The 26,376-nt window shown below is 42.5% G+C and overlaps 1 pseudogene; it reads right to left on the minus strand.

Annotated features, from left to right (window-relative positions):
* LOC135510326 (EEIG family member 2-like) overlaps positions 1 to 26,376 on the minus strand; it is a 37,232-nt pseudogene that overhangs the window by 3,230 nt on the left and 7,626 nt on the right.

Below are 26,376 nucleotides of genomic sequence, written 5' to 3' on the forward strand. Positions count from 1 at the left end.
GTGAGAGAGACATGGAGTGTAGAGGCTTTACCGTGAGGGACATGGAGGGGAGGGGCTTTACTGTGAGAGAGACAGGGAGTGGAGGGGCTTTACCGTGAGAGAGACATGGAGTGGAGGGGCTTTACTGTGAGAGAGACATGGAGTGGAGGGGCTTTATACTGTGAGAGACATGGAGTGGAGGGGCTTTACTGTGAGAGAGAAAGGGAGTGGAGGGGCTTTACCGTGAGAGAGACATGGAGTGGAGGGGCTTTACTGTGAGAGAGAAAGGGAGTGGAGGGGCTTTACCGTGAGAGAGACATGGAGTGGAGGGGCTTTACTGTGAGAGAGACATGGAGGGGCCTTACTGTGAGAGAGACATGGAGTGGAGGGGCATTACTGTGAGAGAGAAAGGGAGTGGAGGGTCTTTACCGTGAGAGAGACAGGGAGTGGAGGGGCTTTACCGTGAGAGAGACATGGAGTGGAGGGGCTTTACTGTGAGAGAGACATGGAGGGGCCTTACTGTGAGAGAGACATGGAGTGGAGGGGCTTTACTGTGAGAAAGACAGGGAGTGGAAGGGCTTTACTGTGAGTGAGACAGGGAGTGGAAGGGCTTTACTGTGAGTGAGACAGGGAGTGGAAGGGCTTTACTGTGAGTGAGACAGGGAGTGGGGGGGATTTACTGTGAGAGAGACAGGGAGTGGAGAGGCTTTACTGTGAGAGAGACAGGGAGTGGAGGGGCTTTACTGTGAGAGAGACAGGGAGTGGAGGGGCTTTACTGTGAGAGAGACAGGGAGTGGAGGGGCTTTACTGTGAGAGAGACAAGGAGTGGAGGGGCTTTATACTGTGAGAGAGACAGGGAGGGATGGAGGGGCTTTACCGTGAGAGAGACATGGAGTGGAGGGGCTTTACTGTGAGAGAGACATGGAGTGGAGGGGCTTTACTGTGAGAGAGACAGGGAGTGGAGGGGCTTTACCGTGAGAGAGACATGGAGTGGAGGGGCTTTACTGTGAGAGAGACATGGAGTGGAGGGGCTTTATACTGTGAGAGACATGGAGTGGAGGGGCTTTACTGTGAGAGAGAAAGGGAGTGGAGGGGCTTTACCGTGAGAGAGACATGGAGTGGAGGGGCTTTACTGTGAGAGAGAAAGGGAGTGGAGGGGCTTTACCGTGAGAGAGACAGGGAGTGGAGGGGCTTTACTGTGAGAGAGACAGGGAGTGGAGGGGCTTTACTGTGAGAGAGACAGGGAGTGGAGGGGATTTACCGTGAGAGAGACAGGGAGTGGAGGGGCTTTACTGTGAGAGAGACAAGGAGTGGAGGGGATTTACCGTGAGAGAGACAGGGAGTTAAGGGGCTTTGAAAAAACGAGTCAACTAAAATAGCTAATCAAAAAGTCCATTAGGTACCTTTAGAGTCCATTAGAGTCCTTCCAGACTCATATTAAACATCTCCAATCGAAAATCAAATCTAGAATCGGCTTTCTATTTCGCAACAAAGCCTCCTTCACTCAGAGAGACATGGAAACTTACCCTAGTAAAACTGACTATCCTACTGATCCTCGACTTGAGTGAGACAGGGATGTCATCTACAAAATAGCTTCCAACACTCAGCAAACTGGATGCAGGGGCTATCACAGTGCCATCCGGGGCTTTTGTTACCAAATCACCTTACTGTGATGTGAGGAGTGGAGGGGGCTTTTACTGTGAGAGGGAGTGGAGGGCCACCCACCACATGGAGTGCATGCTCTAGTTGGCTGGACCTGGAGGGGCTTTCACTGTGAGAGAGACATGGCTACAGGTCATCTATAAGTCTAGGTAATGCTCCGCCTTATCTCAGTTCACTGGTCACGATAACAACACCCACCCGAGTGAGACACAGTGGAGGGGATTCCAGCAGGGAGTATCTCACTTATCATCCCCAAAGCACAACACCTCATTTGAGGGGATTTCCTTCCAGTTGTCTGCTGCCAGTTACTGGAAAGAATTGCAAAACAGGCTGAAGTTGGAGACTTTTATTTCCCTCACCAACTTTAAACATCAACTATCTGAGCAGCTAACCAATCACTACAGCTGTACATAGTCCATCTGTAAATAGCCCACCCAATCTAAAATACCTAATCCCCATACTGTTTTTATTGACTTTTCTGCTCTTTTAAACATCTCAGTATCTCTACTTGCATATCATCATCTGCTCATTTATCACTCCAATGTTAATCTGCTAAATTGTATCCTTATTCGCTGGCCTATTTATTGCCTGTCTCCTCATGCCTTTTGCACACAAACTGTATATAGACTCTACTGTGTCATTGACCTGTTTTGTTATTGGCTTGTTTATTGTTTATTCCATGTGTAACTCTGTGTTGTTGTCTGTGTCACACTGCTTTGCTTTATCTTGGCCAGGTCGCAGTTGCAAATGAGAACTTGTTCTCAACTAGCCTACCTGGTTAAATAAAGGTGATCTGGCCTACCTGGTTAAATAAAGGTGATCTGGCCTACCTGGTTAAATAAAGGTGATCTGGCCTACCTGGTTAAATAAAGGTGATCTGGCCTACCTGGTTAAATAAAGGTGATCTGGCCTACCTGGTTAAATAAAGGTGATCTGGCCTACCTGGTTAAATAAAGGTGATCTGGCCTACCTGGTTAAATAAAGGTGATCTGGCCTACCTGGTTATAAGTAGCCATAACTTGTGATGTGTACAGGACAGTAGAGTCTGTCTGACGTGACTGGTGTATACAGAGCTCTGCCAGGAGTCATCTCTCACATGCTAAACTCTCTCTCCACTATGGCCTATATTCCTGCTAGTATCCATGGAAACAGTTTCCTCTACAATAGACTCCACTAAATCTTGGCTGCAGTCTCTGAAAAAAAGAGAGCTGGGTAAAACCTAGCCCTCTGAGCTAGTCTAAGTGTCTGAGCTGGGTAAAGCCCTCTGAGCTAGCCCTCTGAGCTAGTCTAAGTGTCTGAGCTGGGTAAAGTCTAGCCCTGAACATTGAGCTAACATCTAGCATGGTGAGCGTACCCTCAGCACTGGAGTCCAGCAGGCCGTGGCTGAAGTCCTGGCTCTGGAGGATCTTCTCCACGATGTCGTCAGCATCTACCCGCGTGGCGTCTACCCTCTTCAGCTGACACTCCACCGAGCTCTGCTTCACTGGATGCCTGAGACACACACACACACACACCATGTATATACACACACCATGTATATACACACACACACCATGTATATACACACACACACACGTGAGAAAGAAAGAAGGGTGGATGAGATGGAACATTGCCAGCAGCACCATAACAGACTACTGTTCTCGTCTGATGATTACATTGTGATACTCCGTTGAAAGGTCAGAGGTGAGTGAGTGTGTAGATATTACCTTCTGAGTCTCTCTGAGGAGGCAGAGCTCTGTGTGGGGGTGGGGGGGTGTTCAGGTTGAAAGGTCAGTGGTGAGTGAGTGTGTAGATATTACCTGCTGAGTCTCTCTGAGGAGGCAGAGCTCTGTGTGGGGGTGGGTGTTCAGGTTGAAAGGTCAGAGGTGAGTGAGTGTGTAGATATTACCTGCTGAGTCTCTCTGAGGAGGCAGAGCACTGTGTGGGGGTGGGGGGTGTTCAGGTTGAAAGGTCAAAGGTGAGTGAGTGTGTGTGTAGATATTACCTGCTGAGTCTCTCTGAGGAGGCAGAGCTCTGTGTGGGGGTGGGGGTGTTCAGGTTGAAAGGCCAGAGGTGAGTGAGTGTGTGATATTACCTGCTGAGTCTTACCTCTGCTGAGTCTCTCTGAGGAGGCAGAGCTCTGTGTGGGGGTGGGGGGGTGTTCAGGTTGAAAGGTCAGTGGTGAGTGAGTGTGTAGATATTATCTGCTGAGTCTCTCTGAGGAGGCAGAGCTCTGTGTGGGGGTGGGGGGGTGTTCAGGTTGAAAGGTCAGAGGTGAGTGAGTGTGTGTGAAAATATTATCTGCTGAGTCTCTCTGAGGAGGCAGAGCTCTGTGTGGGGGTGTTCAGGTTGAAAGGTCAAAGGTGAGTGAGTGTGTGTGAAAATATTATCTGCTGAGTCTCTCTGAGGAGGCAGAGCTCTGTGGGGGGGGGGTTCAGGTTGAAAGGTCAGAGGTGAGTGAGTAAGTGTGCAGATATTACCTGCTGAGTCTCTCTGAGGAGGCAGAGCTCTGTGTGGGGGTGGGGTTCAGGTTGAAAGGTCAGAGGTGAGTGAGTAAGTGTGCAGATATTACCTGCTGAGTCTCTCTGAGGAGGCAGAGCTCTTTGTGGGGGTGGTGGGGTTCAGGTTGAAAGGTCAGTGGTGAGTGAGTGTGTAGATATTACCTGCTGAGTCCACGCTGAGGAGGCAGAGCTCTGTGCCTGGGGGGGAGCCCAGGTTGAAAGGTCAGAGGTGAGCTGAGTAGGCTGGAGATATTGACCTGCTGAGTCCTCTGAGGAGGCAGAGCTCTGTGTGGGGGGAGACAGGTTGAAACCACAGAGGTGAGTGAGTAAGTGTGCAGACATTCATACTACTGATTCATAATCTTTTTAATTCATAATAGGCAGAGCTCTGTGTAATTAATATCTGGTTCAGACGTGGGGTTTAGGTTGAAACTTTGGTCAGTGGCTGGCATAGCTGGTGTTCTAGATGGCCAGATGCTGAGCTCATCTGAACAGACAGAGCTTCCCTGTGGGCTCTGAGCAGGGGGGATAGGTTGAAAGGTCAGAGGTGATTGACACAACATCTGCAGATATTACACTAATGATTCATGAATGAGGGGCAAGCTCTGCCATACTGGGGGTAAATCAGGTTGAAAAGGTCAGAGCTGAGTGAGAAGTGTGAGTATTTGCTGAGTCTTCTGAGGAGGCAGGCTCTGTGTGGGGTGTGGGGTTCAGGTTGAAAGGTCAGAGGTGAGTGAGAAGTGTGCAGATATTACCTGCTGAGTCTGTCTGAGGAGGCAGGCTGTTTGTGGGGGACAGGGTGTGGGGGTTCAGGTTGAAAGGTCAGAGGTGAGTGAGTAAGTGTGCAGATATTACCTGCTGTGTCTCTCTGAGGAGGCAGCGTCTTTGTGGGGGTGGGGGTGTTCAGGCATGGGGAGACAGGGTGCAGGTGACAGAGACAGGAGGTGTGTGTATGGGGAGACAGGGTGTCCTCTCAGCCCCCCGGTCCACGCTGGGTTCAGGAATACTGCCGATGCCTGTGGAGGGGAGCCCGCTGAGGGGTTCCTCTTGTGTGTGAGCTCTGATAGGCTGGAGGAGACGTGGTGACCTGAGCTATAGCCAGGGTGTGGGGAACCTGGTAGGCAATGTTACACTCCACACGACAGTGGTAGACACTTAATGGAGACAGATTTCACAACCACAAAGATAACTCTGGGGGACAAGCTATGGCCTTTCAGACATTCATACATACTATTCATAATCTTTTTAATTCATAATAGGTCGCCTTTTGTAATTAATATCTGGTTCAGACGTGGTGTTTAGATACCTGACACTTTGGACTGTTGGCTGGCATGCTGGATGTTCTAGAGTGGCCAGATGCTGTGGCTCATCAGGTAACAGACACACACTTCCCTGGGGGCTCTGAGCAGGAGGGGATAGCAGCACAACGTCAGCACAACATTGACACAACATCTGCACGAGGCATTAGCACTAATGATTCATGAATAACGGGGTTCAATCCTGTTTACTGCTGTAAATCAATTCAAAAGTGTCCAGAGCTGTGGCGGGTATGGGAGGCATTTGGGTGAGTGTTCCTGGTATGGGGAGGCAGGCTGTGTGTGTGTACCTGGGGGAGACAGGGTGTGGCTGTTTACCTGGTATGGGGAGGCAGGGTGGTGTGTGTGTATGGGGACACAGGGTGTGTGTGTACGGGGAGACAGGCTGTGTGTGTACGGGGGGACAGGGTGTGGCTGTGTGGTATGGGGACACAGGGTGTGTGTGTACCTGGGGGGACAGGGTGTGTGTGTGTACCTGGTATGGGGAGGCAGGGTGTGTGTGGTATGGGGACTCAGGGTGTGTGTGTATGGGGAGGCAGGGTGTGGCTGTGTACCTGGTATGGGGAGGCAGGGTGTGTGTGTGTACCTGGTATGGGGAGGCAGGGTGTGTGTGTGGTATGGGGAGACAGGGTGTGTGTGTGGTATGGGGAGGCAGGGTGTGTGTGTACCTGGTATGGGGAGACAGGGTGTGTGTGTGTATGGGGGGAGACAGGGTGTGGCTGTGTACCTGGTATGGGGAGACAGGGTGTGTGTGGTATGGGGAGACAGGGTGTGTGTGTACCTGGTATGGGGAGGCAGGGTGTGGCTGTGGTATGGGGAGACAGGGTGTGTGTGTATGGGGAGACAGGGTGTGTGTGTATATGTACCTGGGGGGACAGGCTGTGGCTGTGTACCTGGGGGGACAGGGTGTGGCTGTGTACCTGGGGGGACAGGGTGTGTGTGTACCTGGGGAGACAGGGTGTGTGTGTATGGGGAGACAGGGTGTGTGTGTACCTGGTGTGTGTGTTTTCCTGGTACCCAGAGGCAGGGTGTGTGTGTGTACCTGGTATTGGGAGGCAGGGTGTGTGCTGTGTACCTGGTATGGGGAGGCAGGGTGTGGCTGTTTACCTGGTATGGGGAGGCAGGGTGTGGCTGTGTACCTGGTATGGGGAGGCAGGGTGTGTGTGTGTACCTGGTATGGGGAGGCAGGGTGTGGCTGTTTACCTGGTATGGGGAGGCAGGGTCTGTGTGTGTACCTGGTATGGGGAGGCAGGGTGTGGCTGTGTACCTGGTATGGGGAGGCAGGGTGTGTATATGTACCTGGTATGGGGAGGCAGGGTGTGTGGGTGTCCCCTCCCTTCCTGTCTTCGTAGAGACACCCTGCCTCTGCCTGCTGGATGCCCAGTTTCATGGCTGTGGACGGTGGCCTAAAGGGGACACAGGGACATTGACATTCACCCTGAACCATTTTACAACCCAAACCCAACACCCCACACACCTGTTCCAAACCTACTTGCTACCATGTACGGTTGTTGGTTGGTTTGAGGATGTCTATCTGTTTGTTCATACGGTCATTTGAAAGTGACTGGCTAAATGGTATAAACACATGTTATACAACCATCCCATGAACACCATTCTTTTTATGACATAACATGACCCATCCCTTCCTATAAACAACCTTAGAACTTTACTGACACTCTAGGATTCTTCAGTACAGGACATTCTGCACTGTGGACATGTAGTCATCTTTGCAGGATGGTTAATCACAGTAGAGGACATGTAATCACATTTAAAGACATTAATCACAGTGATGAGGACTTAGCTCCTGTAATAGGACATTAATCCCAGTGGAAAGAGGGGACATTAATCACAGTAGAGGACATTAATCACAGTAGAAGACATTAATCACCTGTAGACTACACTCAATCATATGACCCACTGAGGACATGAATCGCAGTAGAGGACATTAATCACAGTAGAGGACATTCCAATCGGTAGAGGACATTAATCGCAGTAGAGGACATCAATCCAGCTGTTTGCTTAGAAATTCTAGGGACAATTAGAAGGCCTCGCTTGTGACCGAGCGACATTAATGTAGTAGAGGACATTAATCACAGTAGAGGACATTGATCGCAGTAGAGGACATTAATCACAAACAAGGGCACTGGACATCAATCTGGCCTGCTCGCCATTACCACTGAGGAAGACAGTTCCCGCTCAGCCCAGTCAAAACTGTTCGACATTGGAACAAACTCCCTCACGTACGCCAGGACATTAATCACAGTCCGAGGACATTAAACCCCACCTCCTTTAAGGACATTAGGATCGGATAAAGTAATCATTAATCCCCTTAAATTATTTAGATGCACTATTGTAAAGTGGCTGTTCCACTGGATGTCATAAGGTGAATTCACAATTTGTAATCGCTCTGGATAAGAGCGTCATCAATGACTTAAATGTAATGAATGTAATCCTGCCTACAACATTAATCACATAACATGACATCAATTCCTATAAACAACCTTAGAACTGACATCAATCACAGTAGAGGACATTAATCACAGTAGAGGACATCAATCGCAGTAGAGGACATCAATCGCAGTAGAGGACATTAATCACAGTAGAGGACATTAATCACAGTAGAGGACATCAATCGCAGTAGAGGACATTAATCACAGTAGAGGACATTAATCACAGTAGAGGACATTAATCACAGTAGAGGACATTAATCACAGTAGAGGACATCAATCGCAGTAGAGGACATCAATCGCAGTAGAGGACATTAATCGCAGTAGAGGACATTAATCGCAGTAGAGGACATCAATCGCAGTAGAGGACATTAATCACAGTAGAGGACATTAATCGCAGTAGAGGACATCAATCGCAGTAGAGGACATTAATCGCAGTAGAGGACATCAATCGCAGTAGAGGACATCAATCGCAGTAGAGGACATTAATAATACCCTATCAGAAGTTCTGATCTGTAATAAGATCAATTAATTCATAAGCTATATTTCCGGTTAGCTGCTCTTCTGCTCTTTAATAACCCCGCTTTTACAACACAGGAAACCACCACGTCTCTCACTTCTTTTACAAGACAGGAAACCACCACGTCTCTCACTTCTTTTACAAGACAGGAAACCACCAAGTCTCTCACTTCTTTTATTTTTCTGGTGAACGAGGCTAATTCATGAGGGGAGAGGGGGTGGACTAAAATGATGTAGAAGAGGCAAAGTGAGATTTAGAGGGATAGAAAATGTGAAAGTGAGGAAGAAGTAGAAACAGAGAGATGGGTGGAGAGAAAGTTAAACAGAGAGATACAGAGAGGGGGAGCGAAAGTTAAACAGAGATACAGAGAGGGGGAGAGAAAGTTAAACAGAGATACAGAGAGGGGGAGAGAAAGTTAAACAGAGATATAGAGAGGGAGGAGGAAAGTTAAACAGAGAGATACAGAGGGGGAGAGAAAGTTAAACAGAGATACAGAGAGGGGGAGAGAAAGTTAAACAGAGAGATACAGAGAGGGGGGAGAGAAAGTTAAACAGAGATACAGAGAGGGGGAGAGAAAGTTAAACAGAGATGCAGACAGAAGGAGAGAAAGTTAAACAGATTATGTGATGAATGTGAGGAGGTGTGGGTGTGATGTCAGTAGTTTTGGAGTGGGGAGAGAAAGTTAAACAGAGATGCAGAGAGGGGGCTTTCTTTCCACAGAGATCAGAAATATGTCCAAGAAACTGTGTAAACAGAGATACATTCTATAGGACAGTTCAAGACAGACACAGATACAGAAGGAGAGAAAGCACACACACACACACACACGCAGGAGAACATTATGTGATGAATGTGAGGAGGTGTTGTGATGTCAGTAGTTTTGGAGTGGTTTCTTCTCTTCACTGCATAAAGCCTTGGCTTTCTTTCCACAGAGCTCTGAAATATCCCACACTCACCACTGTGTTCACTGCATTATGTAGGACAGTTCAGTAAGACACACACACACACACACACCAGGAGAACTCAGAGACACCTCCTTTATGATTGCATGAAAGTGTTGTGCTGGAATCTCTCCAGTTCACTGCATTATCAGAGTCCTCAGCCAAGGCAACCCTCCCACACTAACCATCTCTCCAGTTCACTGCATTATCAGAGGCCTCAGCCAAGGCAACCCTCCCACACTCACCATCTCTCCAGTTCACTGCATTATCAGAGGCCTCAGCCAAGGCAACCCTCCCACACTAACCATCTCTCCAGTTCACTGCATTATCAGAGGCCTCAGCCAAGGCAACCCTCCCACACTCACCATCTCTCCAGTTCACTGCATTATCAGAGGCCTCAGCCAAGGCAACCCTCCCACACTAACCATCTCTCCAGTTCACTGCATTATCAGAGGCCTCAGCCAAGGCAACCCTCCCACACGAACCAACTCTCCAGTTCACTGCATTATCAGAGGCCTCAGCCAAGGCAACCCTCCCACACTAACCATCTCTCCAGTTCACTGCATTATCAGAGGCCTCAGCCAAGGCAACCCTCCCACACTCACCATCTCTCCAGTTCACTGCATTATCAGAGGCCTCAGCCAAGGCAACCCTCCCACACTAACCATCTCTCCAGTTCACTGCATTATCAGAGGCCTCAGCCAAGGCAACCCTCCCACACTAACCAACTCTCCAGTTCACTGCATTATCAGAGGCCTCAACCAAGGCAACCCTCCCACACTAACCATCTTGCCAGTTCACTGCATTATCAGAGGCCTCAGCCAAGGCAACCCTCCCACACTCACCATCTCTCCAGTTCACTGCATTATCAGAGGCCTCAGCCAAGGCAACCCTCCCACACAAACCAACTCAACATTCACTGTGTATGTGGGGACTGATTCTGAATCCTTCCTGGAATCCCAGCAGTATATTAGAATCCATTCCCCCCCTTCCCCCTACATAGTAAAATAATACCAGGCTCAATACTAGTGAGTACAATATCATGAGTCTGTCTGTTTGTTCTCTGGCTCGTCTTCCTCTGTGACTCAGCGCGCTCAGTTACCCCACACTCAGACACAAAGGGTTTTTATTGTCCGCTCTAAACAGACTATAAACGCTCTATAACACCTCTCTAAAGGCTCTATAACAGTTCTATAATGGCTCTATAACAGCTCTATAAAAGTTCTATAACAGCTCTATAATGGCTCTATAACAGCTCTATAAAAGTTCTATAACAGTTCTATAAAGGCTCTATAAGAGTTCTATAGAGGCTCTCTAACGGCTCTATAACAGCTCTATAGAGGCTCTATAGCAGCTCTATAACAGTTCTATAATGGCTCTATAACAGCTCTATAACAGTTATATAATGGCTCTATAACAGCTCTATAAATGTTCTATAACAGTTCTATAAAGGCTCTATAAGAGTTCTATAGAGGCTCTCTAACGGCTCTATAACAGCTCTATAGAGGCTCTCTAACGGCTCTATAACAGCTCTATAGAGGCTCTCTAACGGCTCTATAACAGCTCTATAGAGGCTCTCTAACGGCTCTATAACAGCTCTATAGAGGCTCTCTAACGGCTCTATAACAGCTCTATAGAGGCTCTATAAATTCTACAGTATATTACATCCACTGTGCAATTCAGCCAATTGATAGACTGTCTGTTCGAGGAACAGTGTCTAGAGGTGTGGTGTAATAGCGAGTGTGTGATTCAGACAGAGTGTGTGTGTGTGTGTGTGTGTGTGTATTCACAGTAAAGGCATAGCCATCCAAACACACATCTTCTCAGCACTGGCAGGAGTGTGTGGGAACGTCATGGTCTTTTTGACTACTGTTCCTGGGCCTGCTGTGGCGTTTAGCTCAGAATGTTTTCATTCAGGTCTGAGCTGGTCTCAAATCAGTTGTTTCTATCAACAGAGACCAGACATAATCTGTGGGGAAGTTCTCTTATGACCATCTAAACAATAGAACTGTCTCTATTAATGTTCAATGGCAGAAGTCGGTTAGATTGTGGCCACAACTTTCTTTGACTTCAAATAATTGATGTAGTGCTGAGGAAACAATGCCCACACAAGATACCCAAAATAACCATAACATTTTATATAATATATACCATGATTGTATGACCATTTGTTGATCTACATGGGCTTTAGCTTTTACCCAAAGTGACTTACGGGACGGAAGTTAGTCTCCCTTGTTTCTGTGACTCAGAGTTTCTTGTGTGTACTCAGAGACAGGATGCTCAATGCGCAGTTGGTTTCCTCTATGTGTCTGTGGTCAGGCTGTCTGCCAATCACATCAATGTTTCCTACTTACCTATACTGATTCATTATCCAAAACTGCATTCATTTCTACAATGCTTAGTCCTAAACATGTTTGTGGCATAACCCACCAAAAGGATTGAAAGAAGGTTAACTTACGTTTTAAAGCAGGGGTCCCCAGACATGAGCTGTGTGCTGATGACAACCTGTGACAGAGGTGACAGAAAACCCATGTCAGCAGGGATCATACACATCCACAGGCCCTATGAAATAGAATAAAGTCGCCCCTTGACACTGATCTAAGGTCAGTTTCGTCTTTTCCCCTTTCACCGTTTCTGGTTCGTATTTAGGATAGGTAAGCTGATCCTAGACATGTGTCTAAGTACAACTTCTACCCGAAACATCTACAACATCCATTCACAGGGTTACAGGTGCCTGTCCTATATCGCAGGCCCAGACCTGCCTGTCTTCATGCACATGTCAGAGCAGTTGCATCATTAGGATACTTCATCCTGAACTGTAATGAGTGATATTACACCCCTAGTTACTGACTGTTTACCCATACACACTAGTAAACATATGGTGACTAGGGGGCAGGGCAGGGTGACAACCAACAATTAGCTTTCTCCCAATGTGTGCCAATACTCAGCTATGTTGGCTATGACTCAAAAACCTCACATGGTTCCCTTTCTCTCCTCTCCCTCATGACCACTCATTAGTAACAGGCTTTTCACCTATCCAGGCATTTCAGATCAGTGGTCCCAGTGTAGACAAGTAGAGCAACCCATGCTAGAATAGTAAGAACAGAGCCAAGTAGAGCAACCCATTCTAGAGTAGTAGACACAGAGCCAAGTAGGGCAACCCATTCTAGAGTAGTAGACACAGAGCCAAGTAGAGCAACCCATTCTAGAGTAGTAGACACAGAGCCAAGTAGGGCAACCCATTCTAGAGTAGTAGACATAGATCCAAGTAGAGCAACCCATTCTAGAGTAGTAGAGCGACCCATTCTAGAGTAGTAGAATCAGAGCCAAGTAGAGAAACCCATTCTAGAGTAGTAGAACAGAGCCAAGTAGGGCAACCCATTCTAGAGTAGTAGAACAGAGCCAAGTAGGGAAACCCATTCTAGAGTAATAGAACAGAGCCATGTAGGCCAACACATTCTAGAGTAGTGGAACAGAGCCAAGTAGGGAAACCCATTCTAGAGTAGTGGAACAGAGCCATGTAGGCCAACCCATTCTAGAGTAATAGAACAGAGCCATGTAGGCCAACCCATTCTAGAGTAGTGGAATAGAGCCAAGTAGGGAAACCCATTTCAAGAGTAATAGAACAGAGCCATGTAGGCCAACCCATTCTAGAGTAGTGGAACAGAGCCAAGTAGGGAAACCCATTCTAGAGTAGTGGAACAGAGCCATGTAGGCCAACCCATTCTAGAGTAATAGAACAGAGCCATGTAGGGAAATCCATTCTAGAGTAGTGGAACAGAGCCAAGTAGGGAAACCCATTCTAGAGTAATAGAACAGAGCCATGTAGGGCAACCCATTCTAGAGTAGTAGAACAGAGCCATGTAGGGAAACCCATTCTAGAGTAATAGAACAGAGCCATGTAGGCCAACCCATTCTAGAGTAATAGAACAGAGCCATGTAGGGAAACCCATTCTAGAGTAGTGGAACAGAGCCAAGTAGGGAAACCCATTCTAGAGTAGTGGAACAGAGCCAAGTAGGGAAACCCATTCTAGAGTAATAGAACAGAGCCATGTAGGCCAACCCATTCTAGAGTAGTGGAACAGAGCCAAGTAGGGAAACCCATTCTAGAGTAGTAGAACAGAGCCAAGTAGGGCAACCCATTCTAGAGTAGTAGAACAGAGCCAAGTAGAGAAACCCATTCTAGAGTAATAGAACAGAGCCATGTAGGCCAACCCATTCTAGAGTAGTGGAACAGAGCCAAGTAGGGAAACCCATTCTAGAGTAGTAGAACAGAGCCAAGTAGGGAAACCCATTCTGGAGTAATAGAACAGAGTCAAGTAGGGCAACCCATTCTAGAGTAGTAGAACAGAGCCAAGTAGGGAAACCCATTCTAGAGTAATAGAACAAAGCCATGTAGGGAAACCCATTCTAGAGTAATAGAACAGAGCCATGTAGGGCAACCCATTCTAGAGTAGTAGAACAGAGCCAAGTAGGGCAACCCATTCTGGAGTAATAGAACAGAGCCATGTAGGGCAACCCATTCTAGAGTAGTGGAACAGAGCCAAGTAGGGTGTGGCATAGTAGGACAGACTCTAGTCCCGTACTGTAACTTCCTGAAGGGAGTTGTGGACTGGTGGGAATGTTCTGGAGGCCTGTCTAACTGGACTGAACTGTACCTTGAGTATGGAGTTGTCCTGTCTGGTGTTCTTGGTATCGTAACCCTCTAGTAGACATCGCCGTGTGGTGCTGCCAGAGCCAGCAAACTCTGACAGGTTCAGGTCAGCAAAACCCAGCTACAGAGGAGAGTGAGAACAGATATATTCAGGTTTATGGAAACAGCTTGGCAACAGAGCCTCAGTTCCACAGAGTTGTAATACAGAGCACTCTGTTGTAGTAGTAGACCCAGAGCCTGCTTATAACAATCACAAACATAAGAAGCTACTGTAGTGGGCAAAAACTAGCAAGTATTCCCATACTATCAATGCACTATCCTTTTAAGAATGTGTCGGTAGTGGTGACCTCATTCTTTAGTGATATTCTCATATCAGGTGTTAAATGACTAACAGTAATTTGTATTAGGATAAGAATGTTCAGTTATTTATTTACTTCTAAAATGCCAGTATGCCTAGTTTGTCACTAGCTAGGTTTCCATCCAATTGGCGATAGATTTTCATGCAGAAAAAAAAAAAAATCGGCATTAAAGAAAATATGCAAATTTTCTCACCACTAGTGTGTTTCCAGCAAAATGACTTGTTGCAGATAAAAATCATTGCGTTAAAGTTGTTGTTCTCATCACAGCTCTTTTTATACAGTATAACTTTACTCGCATAGAAACTGTGGAAGGAAACGTGGTTAGGGACTATGAATTCAAGAGCAAAATATTACCTTTGCAAAGGTCTTTCCACCCTTCATTTCCTAAAAACAGATAAGGGAAAGTAGTTATCAATCCAAAATGACCATCTTTGTGTGTAACAACAACTAAGCTACAGAAACACTTTTGTCAAAACACACTTGCAGCAAAGGTGTCAGTGATGTATCCTGAAATATCCTGTAGTATACCAATTAGTAGTCTGTTCTAGAATCTACAGTAGTAGTAGTAGACCAATTAGTAGTCTGTTCTAGAATCTACAGTAATAGTAGTAGTATACCAATTAGTAGTCTGTTCTAGAATCTACAGTAGTAGTAGTAGTATACCAATTAGTAGTCTGTTCTAGAATCTACAGTAGTAGTAGTAGCCCTATTAGTAGTCTGTTCTAGAATCTACAGTAGTAGTAGTAGACCTATTAGTAGTCTGTTCTAGAATCTACAGTAGTAGTAGTATACCTATTAGAGGACTGTTCTAGAATCTACAGTAGTAGTAGTAGTATACCAATTAGTAGTCTGTTCTAGAATCTACAGTAGTAGTAGTAGTATACCAATTAGTAGTCTGTTCTAGAATCTACAGTAGTAGTAGTAGTATACCAATTAGTAGTCTGTTCTAGAATCTACAGTAGTAGTAGTAGACCTATTAGTAGTCTGTTCTAGAATCTACAGTAGTAGTAGTAGACCTATTAGTAGTCTGTTCTAGAATCTACAGTGGTAGTAGTATACCTATTAGTAGACTGTTCTAGAATTTACAGTAGTAGTAGTAGACCTATTAGTAGACTGTTCTAGAATCTACAGTAGTAGTAGTAGTATACCAATTAGTAGTCTGTTCTAGAATCTACAGTAGTAGTAGTAGTATACCAATTAGTAGTCTGTTCTAGAATCTACAGTAGTAGTAGTAGTATACCAATTAGTAGTCTGTTCTAGAATCTACAGTAGTAGTAGTAGACCTATTAGTAGTCTGTTCTAGAATCTACAGTAGTAGTAGTAGACCTATTAGTAGTCTGTTCTAGAATCTACAGTAGTAGTAGTATACCTGTTAGTAGACTGTTCTAGAATCTACAGTAGTAGTAGTAGTAGACCTACTAGTAGACTGTTCTAGAATCTACAGTAGTAGTAGTAGTATACCAATTAGTAGTCTGTTCTAGAATCTACAGTAGTAGTAGTAGACCTATTAGTATACTGTTCCAGAATCTACAGTAGTAGTAGTATACCAATTAGTAGTCTGTTCTAGAATCTACAGTAGTAGTAGTAGTATACCAATTGGGTAGTCTGTTCTAGAATCTACAGTAGTAGTAGTAGTAGTATACCAATTAGTAGTCTGTTCTAGAATCTACAGTAGTAGTAGTATACCAATTAGTAGTCTGTTCTAGAATCTACAGTAGTAGTAGTAGACCTATTAGTAGACTGTTCTAGAATCTACAGTAGTAGTAGTAGACCAATTAGTAGTCTGTTCTAGAATCTACAGTAGTAGTAGTAGACCAATTAGTAGTCTGTTCTAGAATCTACAGTAGTAGTAGTATACCAATTAGTAGTCTGTTCTAGAATCTACAGTAGTAGTAGTAGTATACCAATTAGTAGTCTGTTCTAGAATCTACAGTAGTAGTAGTATACCAATTAGTAGTCTGTTCTAGAATCTACAGCAGTAGTAGTAGACCAATTAGTAGTCTGTTCTAGAATCTACAGTAGTAGTAGTAGATCAATTAGTAGTCTGTTCTAGAATCTACAGTAGTAGTAGACCAATTAGTAGTCTGTTCTAGAATCTACAGTAGTAGTAGTAGACCAATTAGTAGACTGTTTTAGAATCTACAGTAGTAGTAGTAGACCTATTAGTAGTCTGTTCTAGAATCTACAGTAGTAGTAGTAGACCTATTAATAGACTGTTTTAGAATCTACAGTATTAGTACTAGACCTATTAGTAGACTGTTCTAGAATCTACAGTAGTAGTAGTAGACCAATTAGTAGTCTGTTCTAGAATCTACAGTAGTAGTAGTAGACCTATTAATAGACTGTTTTAGAATCTACAGTAGTAGTACTAGACCTATTAGTAGACTGTTCTAGAATCTACAGTAGTAGACCTATTAGTAGTCTGTTCTAGAATCTACAGTAGTAGACCTATTAGTAGACTGTTCTAGAATCTACAGTAGTAGACCTATTAGTAGTCTGTTCTAGAATCTACAGTAGTAGACCTATTAGTAGTCTGTTCTAGAATCTACAGTAGTAGTAGACCTATTAGTAGACTGTTCTAGAATCTACAGTAGTAGTAGACCAATTAGTAGTCTGTTCTAGAATCTAGAGTAGTAGTACTAGACCTATTAGTAGTCTGTTCTAGAATCTACAGTAGTAGACCTATTAGTAGTCTGTTCTAGAATCTACAGTAGTAGACCTATTAGTAGTCTGTTCTAGAATCTACAGTAGCAGTAGACCTATTAGTAGACTGTTCTAGAATCTACAGTAGTAGTAGTAGACCTATTAGTAGTCTGTTCTAGAATCTACAGTAGTAGTAGTATACCTATTAGTAGACTGTTCTAGAATCTACAGTAGTAGTAGTAGACCTATTAGTAGACTGTTCTAGAATCTACAGTAGTAGTAGTAGTATACCAATTAGTAGTCTGTTCTAGAATCTACAGTAGTAGTAGTAGTATACCAATTAGTAGTCTGTTCTAGAATCTACAGTAGTAGTAGTATACCAATTAGTAGTCTGTTCTAGAATCTACAGTAGTAGTAGTAGACCTATTAGTAGTCTGTTCTAGAATCTACAGTAGTAGTAGTAGATCAATTAGTAGTCTGTTCTAGAATCTACAGTAGTAGTAGTATACCAATTAGTAGTCTGTTCTAGAATCTACAGTAGTAGTAGTATACCAATTAGTAGTCTGTTCTAGAATCTACAGTAGTAGTAGTAGATCAATTAGTAGTCTGTTCTAGAATCTACAGTAGTAGTAGACCAATTAGTAGTCTGTTCTAGAATCTACAGTAGTAGTAGTAGACCAATTAGTAGACTGTTTTAGAATCTACAGTAGTAGTAGTAGACCTATTAGTAGTCTGTTCTAGAATCTACAGTAGTAGTAGTAGACCTATTAATAGACTGTTTTAGAATCTACAGTAGTAGTACTAGACCTATTAGTAGACTGTTCTAGAATCTACAGTAGTAGTAGTAGACCAATTAGTAGTCTGTTCTAGAATCTACAGTAGTAGTAGTAGACCAATTAGTAGTCTGTTCTAGAATCTACAGTAGTAGTAGTAGACCTATTAATAGACTGTTCTAGAATCTACAGTAGTAGTACTAGACCTATTAGTAGACTGTTCTAGAATCTACAGTAGTAGACCTATTAGTAGTCTGTTCTAGAATCTACAGTAGTAGACCTATTAGTAGACTGTTCTAGAATCTACAGTAGTAGACCTATTAGTAGTCTGTTCTAGAATCTACAGTAGTAGACCTATTAGTAGTCTGTTCTAGAATCTACAGTAGTAGTAGACCTATTAGTAGACTGTTCTAGAATCTCCAGTAGTAGTAGTATACCAATTAGTAGTCTGTTCTAGAATCTACAGTAGTAGTAGTAGACCTATTAGTAGACTGTTCTAGAATCTACAGTAGTAGTAGTAGACCAATTAGTAGTCTGTTCTAGAATCTACAGTAGTAGTAGTAGACCAATTAGTAGTCTGTTCTAGAATCTACAGTCGTAGTAGTAGAACTATTAGTAGTCTGTTCTAGAATCTACAGTAGTAGACCTATTAGTAGAATGTTCTAGAATCTACAGTAGTAGTAGTAGACCTATTAGTAGACTGTTCTAGAATCTACAGTAGTAGAAGTAGACCTATTAGTAGTCTGTTCTAGAATCTACAGTAGTAGTAGTATACCAATTAGTAGTCTGTTCTAGAATCTACAGTAGTAGTAGTAGACCTATTAGTAGACTGTTCTAGAATCTACAGTAGTAGTAGTAGACCAATTAGTAGTCTGTTCTAGAATCTACAGTCGTAGTAGTAGAACTATTAGTAGTCTGTTCTAGAATCTACAGTAGTAGACCTATTAGTAGAATGTTCTAGAATCTACAGTAGTAGTAGTAGACCTATTAGTAGACTGTTCTAGAATCTACAGTAGTAGAAGTAGACCTATTAGTAGTCTGTTCTAGAATCTACAGTAGTAGTAGTAGAACTATTAGTAGTCTGTTCTAGAATCTACAATAGTAGTAGAAGACCTACTGGAAGTAGTCTGTTCTAGAAGCTACAGTAGTAGTAGTAGACATATTAGTAGTCTGTTCTAGAATCTACTGTAGTAGTAGTAGTAGACCTATTAGTAGTCTGTTCTAGAATCTACAGTAGTAGTAGTAGACCTATTAGTAGTCTGTTCTAGAATCTACAGTAGTAGTAGTAGACCTAATAGTAGACTGTTCTAGAATCTACAGTAGTAGACCTATTAGTAGACTGTTCTAGAATCTACAGTAGGTAAGACCTACCGGTAGTAGTCTGTTCTAGAATCTACAGTAGTAGTAGAGACCACCGGTAGTAGTATGTTCTAGAATCTACAGTAGTAGACCTATTAGTAGACTGTTCTAGAATCTACAATAGTAGTAGTAGACCTAAGTAGTCTGTTCTATAATCTACAGTAGTAGTAGTAGATACCAATTAGTAGTCTGTTCTAGAATCTACAGTAGTAGTAGTAGACCTATTAGTAGACTGTTCTAGAATCTACAGTAGTAGTAGTAGTAACCAATTAGTAGTCTGTTCTAGAATCTACAGTAGTAGGTAATACCAATTAGTAGTCTGTTCTAGAATCTACAGTAGTAGTACCAATTAGTAGTCTGTTCTAGAATCTACAGTAGTAGTAGTATACCAATTAGTAGTCTGTTCTAGAATCTACAGTAGTAGTAGTAGACCTATTAGTAGACTGTTCTAGAATCTACAGTAGTAGTAGTAGACCAATTAGTAGTCTGTTCTAGAATCTACAGTAGTAGTAGTAGACCAATTAGTAGTCTGTTCTAGAATCTACAGTAGTAGTAGTATACCAATTAGTAGTCTGTTCTAGAATCTACAGTAGTAGTAGTATACCAATTAGTAGTCTGTTCTAGAATCTACAGTAGTAGTAGTAGACCAATTAGTAGACTGTTTTAGAATCTACAGTAGTAGTAGTAGACCTATTAGTAGTCTGTTCTAGAATCTACAGTAGTAGTAGTAGACCAATTAGTAGTCTGTTCTAGAATCTACAGTAGTAGTAGTAGACCTATTAATAGACTGTTCTAGAATCTACAGTAGTAGTACTAGACCTATTAGTAGACTGTTCTAGAATCTACAGTAGTAGACCTATTAGTAGTCTGTTCTAGAATCTACAGTAGTAGACCTATTAGTAGACTGTTCTAGAATCTACAGTAGTAGACCTATTAGTAGTCTGTTCTAGAATCTACAGTAGTAGACCTATTAGTAGTCTGTTCTAGAATCTACAGTAGTAGTAGACCTATTAGTAGACTGTTCTAGAATCTCCAGTAGTAGTAGTATACCAATTAGTAGTCTGTTCTAGAATCTACAGTAGTAGTAGTAGACCTATTAGTAGACTGTTCTAGAATCTACAGTAGTAGTAGTAGACCAATTAGTAGTCTGTTCTAGAATCTACAGTAGTAGTAGTAGACCAATTAGTAGTCTGTTCTAGAATCTACAGTCGTAGTAGTAGAACTATTAGTAGTCTGTTCTAGAATCTACAGTAGTAGACCTATTAGTAGAATGTTCTAGAATCTACAGTAGTAGTAGTAGACCTATTAGTAGACTGTTCTAGAATCTACAGTAGTAGAAGTAGACCTATTAGTAGTCTGTTCTAGAATCTACAGTAGTAGTAGTATACAATTATAGTCTGTTCTAGAATCTAAGTAGTAGTAGTAGACCTATTAGTAGACTGTTCTAGAATCTACAGTAGTAGTAGTAGACCAATTAGTAGTCTGTTCTAGAATCTACAGTCGTAGTAGTAGAACTATTAGTAGTCTGTTCTATCTACAGTAGTAGACCTATTAGTAGAATGTTCTAGAATCTACAGTAGTAGTAGTAGACCTATTAGTAGACTGTTCTAGAATCTACAGTAGTAGAAGTAGACCTATTAGTAGTCTGTTCTAGAATCTACAGTAGTAGTAGTAGAACTATTAGTAGTCTGTTCTAGAATCTACAATAGTAGTAGAAGACCTACTGGAAGTAGTCTGTTCTAGAAGCTACAGTAGTAGTAGTAGACATATTAGTAGTCTGTTCTAGAATCTAAAGTAGTAGTAGACCTATTAGTAGTCTGTTCTAGAATCTACAGTAGTAGTAGTAGACCTATTAGTAGTCTGTTCTAGAATCTACAGTAGTAGTAGTAGACCTAATAGTAGACTGTTCTAGAATCTACAGTAGTAGACCTATTAGTAGACTGTTCTAGAATCTAAGTAGTTAGTAGACCTACCGGTAGTAGTCTGTTCTAGAATCTACAGTAGTAGTAGTAGACCTACCGGTAGTAGTATGTTCTAGAATCTACAGTAGTAGACCTATTAGTAGACTGTTCTAGAATCTACAATAGTAGTAGTAGACCTATTAGTAGTCTGTTCTATAATCTACAGTAGTAGTAGTAGTATACCAATTAGTAGTCTGTTCTAGAATCTACAGTAGTAGTAGTAGACCTATTAGTAGACTGTTCTAGAATCTACAGTAGTAGTAGTAGTATACCAATTAGTAGTCTGTTCTAGAATCTACAGTAGTAGTAGTAGTATACCAATTAGTAGTCTGTTCTAGAATCTACAGTAGTAGTAGTAGTATACCAATTAGTAGTCTGTTCTAGAATCTACAGTAGTAGTAGTATACCAATTAGTAGTCTGTTCTAGAATCTACAGTAGTAGTAGTAGACCTATTAGTAGACTGTTCTAGAATCTACAGTAGTAGTAGTAGACCAATTAGTAGTCTGTTCTAGAATCTACAGTAGTAGTAGTAGACCAATTAGTAGTCTGTTCTAGAATCTACAGTAGTAGTAGTATACCAATTAGTAGTCTGTTCTAGAATCTACAGTAGTAGTAGTATACCAATTAGTAGTCTGTTCTAGAATCTACAGTAGTAGTAGTAGACCAATTAGTAGACTGTTTTAGAATCTACAGTAGTAGTAGTAGACCTATTAGTAGTCTGTTCTAGAATCTACAGTAGTAGTAGTAGACCTATTAATAGACTGTTTTAGAATCTACAGTAGTAGTACTAGACCTATTAGTAGACTGTTCTAGAATCTACAGTAGTAGTAGTAGACCAATTAGTAGTCTGTTCTAGAATCTACAGTAGTAGTAGTAGACCAATTAGTAGTCTGTTCTAGAATCTACAGTAGTAGTAGTAGACCTATTAATGGACTGTTTTAGAATCTACAGTAGTAGTACTAGACCTATTAGTAGACTGTTCTAGAATCTACAGTAGTAGACCTACTGTTCTAGAATCTACAGTATTATTAGTAGACTGTTCTAGAATCTACAGTAGTAGACCTATTAGTAGTCTGTTCTAGAATCTACAGTAGTAGACCTATTAGTAGTCTGTTCTAGAATCTACAGTAGTAGTAGACCTATTAGTAGACTGTTCTAGAATCTACAGTAGTAGTAGACCAATTAGTAGTCTGTTCTAGAATCTACAGTAGTAGTAGACCTATTAGTAGACTGTTCTAGAATCTACAGTAGTAGTAGACCTATTAGTAGTCTGTTCTAGAATCTACAGTAGTAGACCTATTAGTAGTCTGTTCTAGAATCTACAGTAGTAGAAGACCTACTGACCTATTAGTAGTAGTAGACTGTTCTAGAATCTACAGTAGTAGTAGTAGACCTATTAGTAGTCTGTTCTAGAATCTACAGTAGTAGACCTATTAGTAGACCTATTAGTAGTAGACTATTAGTAGTCTGTTCTAGAATCTACAGTAGTAGACCTATTAGTAGTCTGTTCTAGAATCTACAGTAGTAGTAGACCTATTAGTAGACTGTTCTAGAATCTACAGTAGTAGTAGACCAATTAGTAGTCTGTTCTAGTCTACAGTAGTAGTGTTCTGTTCTAGAATCTACAGTAGTAGTAGTCTGTTCTAGACCTATTATTAGTAGACTGTTCTAGAATCTACAGTAGTAGAATTAGTAGACCTATTATTAGTAGTCTGTTCTAGAATCTACAGTAGTAGTAGTAGAACTATTAGTAGTCTGTTCTAGAATCTACAAGTAGTAGTAGAAGACCTACTGGAAGTAGTCTGTTCTAGAATCTACAGTAGTAGTAGTAGACATATTAGTAGTCTGTTCTAGAATCTACAGTAGTAGTAGTAGACCTATTAGTAGTCTGTTCTAGAATCTACAGTAGTAGTAGTAGACATATTAGTAGTCTGTTCTAGAATCTACAGTAGTAGTAGTAGACCTAATAGTAGCCTGTTCTAGAATCTACAGTAGTAGACCTATTAGTAGACTGTTCTAGAATCTACAGTAGACCTACCAGTAGTAGTCTGTTCTAGAATCTACAGTAGTAGTAGTCTGTTCTAGAATCTACAGTAGTAGACCTATTAGTAGACTGTTCTAGAATCTACAATAGTAGTAGTAGACCTATTAGTAGTCTGTTCTAGAATCTACAGTAGTAGACCTATTAGTAGACTGTTCTAGAATCTACAATAGTAGTAGTAGACCTAATAGTAGTCTGTTCCAGAATCCACAGTAGTAGTAGTAGACCAACCGGTAGTAGTCTGTTCTAGAATCTACAGTAGTAGACCTATTAGTAGACTATTCTAGAATCTACAATAGTAGTAGTAGACCTATACGTAGTAGTTGGACTATTCTTGTAGGCAGTTAAACTTGACACAGCATTCACATTGCTTTGACAGAGTTGTTGTAGTGAGTCCTGTACCTTGCGCACAGACACCCGGCACACACAGGGGTCCAGTACTCCTGTCCCAGCGTTGGCACTCATCTTACACAGGAAGGAGAACCTCTTCCTCCAGCGCACACAGTTAGCCTGGACCTGCTCCCTGGAGAAGACACACATACATAACTTATAGCAAAATAACCCCAAGACTGAAAACACATAGATCATGTATAGACAAATCTTTTCAAATAAATATCTTCAAATTTTAGTTTACTTCCTGAATTGATTGCCTTCAATTTGAATTGAGTCCAATCCTGATAGACACACACACATGCACACGCACACACACACGCATGCGCACACATACAGTTGATTGGAATGTTTAGCTACAATACACATTAATCCCTAGATCTGATTCATGGCTAAAATAAATATATGTCAATAAAGACACCACAGTTAATGACAAGATCCTGTGTGCTGTTCTCTGGAATGGGTGTGACAGTTACGCCACAGAACATAAATGCCCTCAAGGTAAAAGAACACAAACTCTCCCATGCTCTAAGTAAGTGAATGATAGATTCTGAAATACCATGGTGGTGAAGAACATGCATTGACTCTTTAGAACAAGGGATGTATATGGTGTTTCAGCCTTAATGCAGGTGACAAACATATAGTTTGGTAGACTAGTGGTTAGAGTGTTGGGCCAGTAACCGAAAGGTTGCTAGATTGAATCCCCGAGTTGACAAGTTAAAAATCTGTTGAAATTGCCCCTGAAAGAGGCAATTAACCCACTGTTCCTAGGCTGTCATTGTAAATGAGAATGTGTTCTTAACTGACTTCCCTAGTTAAATAAAGGTTAAATAAATAGTTGATGATTCTCAACTGGGGAGCAGGAGAGGTAAAAATAGCTGTCGGCCAAAGCAGATAGGTACTAGTAAAAAGTATTTTAAATAATCACATATCACTTACAATGCTGCTTTTCCATCACACATTCAGTAACTCAGAGGAGGCTAATGGCCTGTGTGTGTGTGTGTATGTTCGGATGAGCCTAAGAAGATGGAAAAACCTATTTTTCTCCAAAAACAAGATACACTACATTACAAAATCATGTGCATTAATATGGAGTTGTTCCCCCCCTTTGCTGCTACAACAGCCTCCTCTCTTCTGGGAAGGCTTTCCACTAGATGTTACAACATTGCTGCAGGGACTTGCTTCCATTCAGCCACAAGAGCATTAGTGAGGTCGGGCACTGATGTTGGGCGATTAGGCCTGGCTCGCAGTCGGCGTTCTAATTCATCTCAAAGGTGTTCGATGGAGTTGAGGTCAGGGCTCTGTGCACAACAGTCATGTTCTTCCACACCGATCTCGACAAACCATTTCTGTATTGACCTTGCTTTGTGTACGGGGCATTGTCATGCTGAAACAGGAAAGGGCCTTCACCAAACAGAATTGTCTAGTATGTCACTGTATGCTGTAGAGTTAAGGTTTCTCTTCACTGGAAATAAGGGGCCGAACAACAGCCTCAGAACATTATTTCTCCCACACTAAACTTTACGGTTGTTACTATGCATTCGGGCTGGTAGCATTCTCTTGGCATTCGCCAAATTAGTCAGTCGGACTGCCAGATGGTGGAGCGGGACTCATCTCTCCAGGGAACGCGTTTCCACTGCTCCAGAGTCCAAATGGTGGCAAGCTTTAAGCCACTCCAGCCGACAATTGGCATTGCGCATGTTGATTTTAGGCTTGTGTGAGACTGCTCAGCCATAGAAACCCATTTCATGAAGCTCCCGACAAAAAGTTTTTGTGCTGACGTTGCTACCAGAGGCAGTTTGGAACTCAGTAGTGAGTGTTGCAACCGAGCACAGTCGATTTTTACGCGGTTCACGCTTCGGCACTCGGCGGTCCTGTTCTGAGAACTTGTGTGGCCTACCACTTTGCAGCTGAGCCGTTGTTGCTCCTAGACATTTCCAATTCACAATAACTGCACTTACAGTTGACCGGGGCAGCTCTAGCAGGGCAGAACTTTGACGAACTGACTTGTTGGAACGATGGCATCCTATGACGATACCACGTTGAAAGTCACTGAGCTCTTCAGTAGGCCATTCTATTGCCAATGTTTGTCTATGGAGATTGTATGGCTGTGTGCTCAATTTTATACACTTGTCAGCAAAGGGTGTGGCTTTTAAATAGCCAAATCCTAAATTTGAAAGGGTGTCATTTAAAGTGGAACTGATCTTATTCAAATATGTTCATATACACCCCGAGGAAGAATATTACACTTTTAAAAAACATTTTCTGACAAGCAAGCACTTAGATATTGTCATTTTAACATTTTCATAAATTCTTAGAATGTTTGTGAATTATGTATACTGGGGCTTTTCTGATCATGCGTTTAGACAATCAATAGACACTGCAGTAAATAAAACCGAATAAAAAACATCTGTCTCGTCCAGAACGGGAGTCTACACAGAACGGTGCGCCATAGGCAATCAGAGCTACAGTAGGCCTTTATACAAACAAGCCACTTCCCACATGGGCCTGCCATTATTCAGTGGACTGGATTGTGTGTTTACAGGCAGTTGCAACAGCGTGACTTTAGATCATTAGAACGTATTCGCCAAAAGACACAAAATACAACTGAATCGATATCTGCAAATATATAAATACCACAGGAGTCCTCTTAACTTTGGGAACTTTACAGTCCTATTAATCAGAGAACCATTCAAAGGTAGGCTCTCCCTCAGTTATACAAATCAACAACAACAAGAACAACAACTAATGCTAACCAGAGCAAGATGAGTTAAAATCTAACGAAGGAACATTAGATAAACCCTCTCAAACTTTTTCAGCTAGTTAGCCGTCAAAATTGCACTGATAAAT

The sequence above is a fragment of the Oncorhynchus masou genome, chromosome 3 (assembly GCF_036934945.1).
Source record: "Oncorhynchus masou masou isolate Uvic2021 chromosome 3, UVic_Omas_1.1, whole genome shotgun sequence".
NCBI lineage: Eukaryota > Metazoa > Chordata > Actinopteri > Salmoniformes > Salmonidae > Oncorhynchus > Oncorhynchus masou.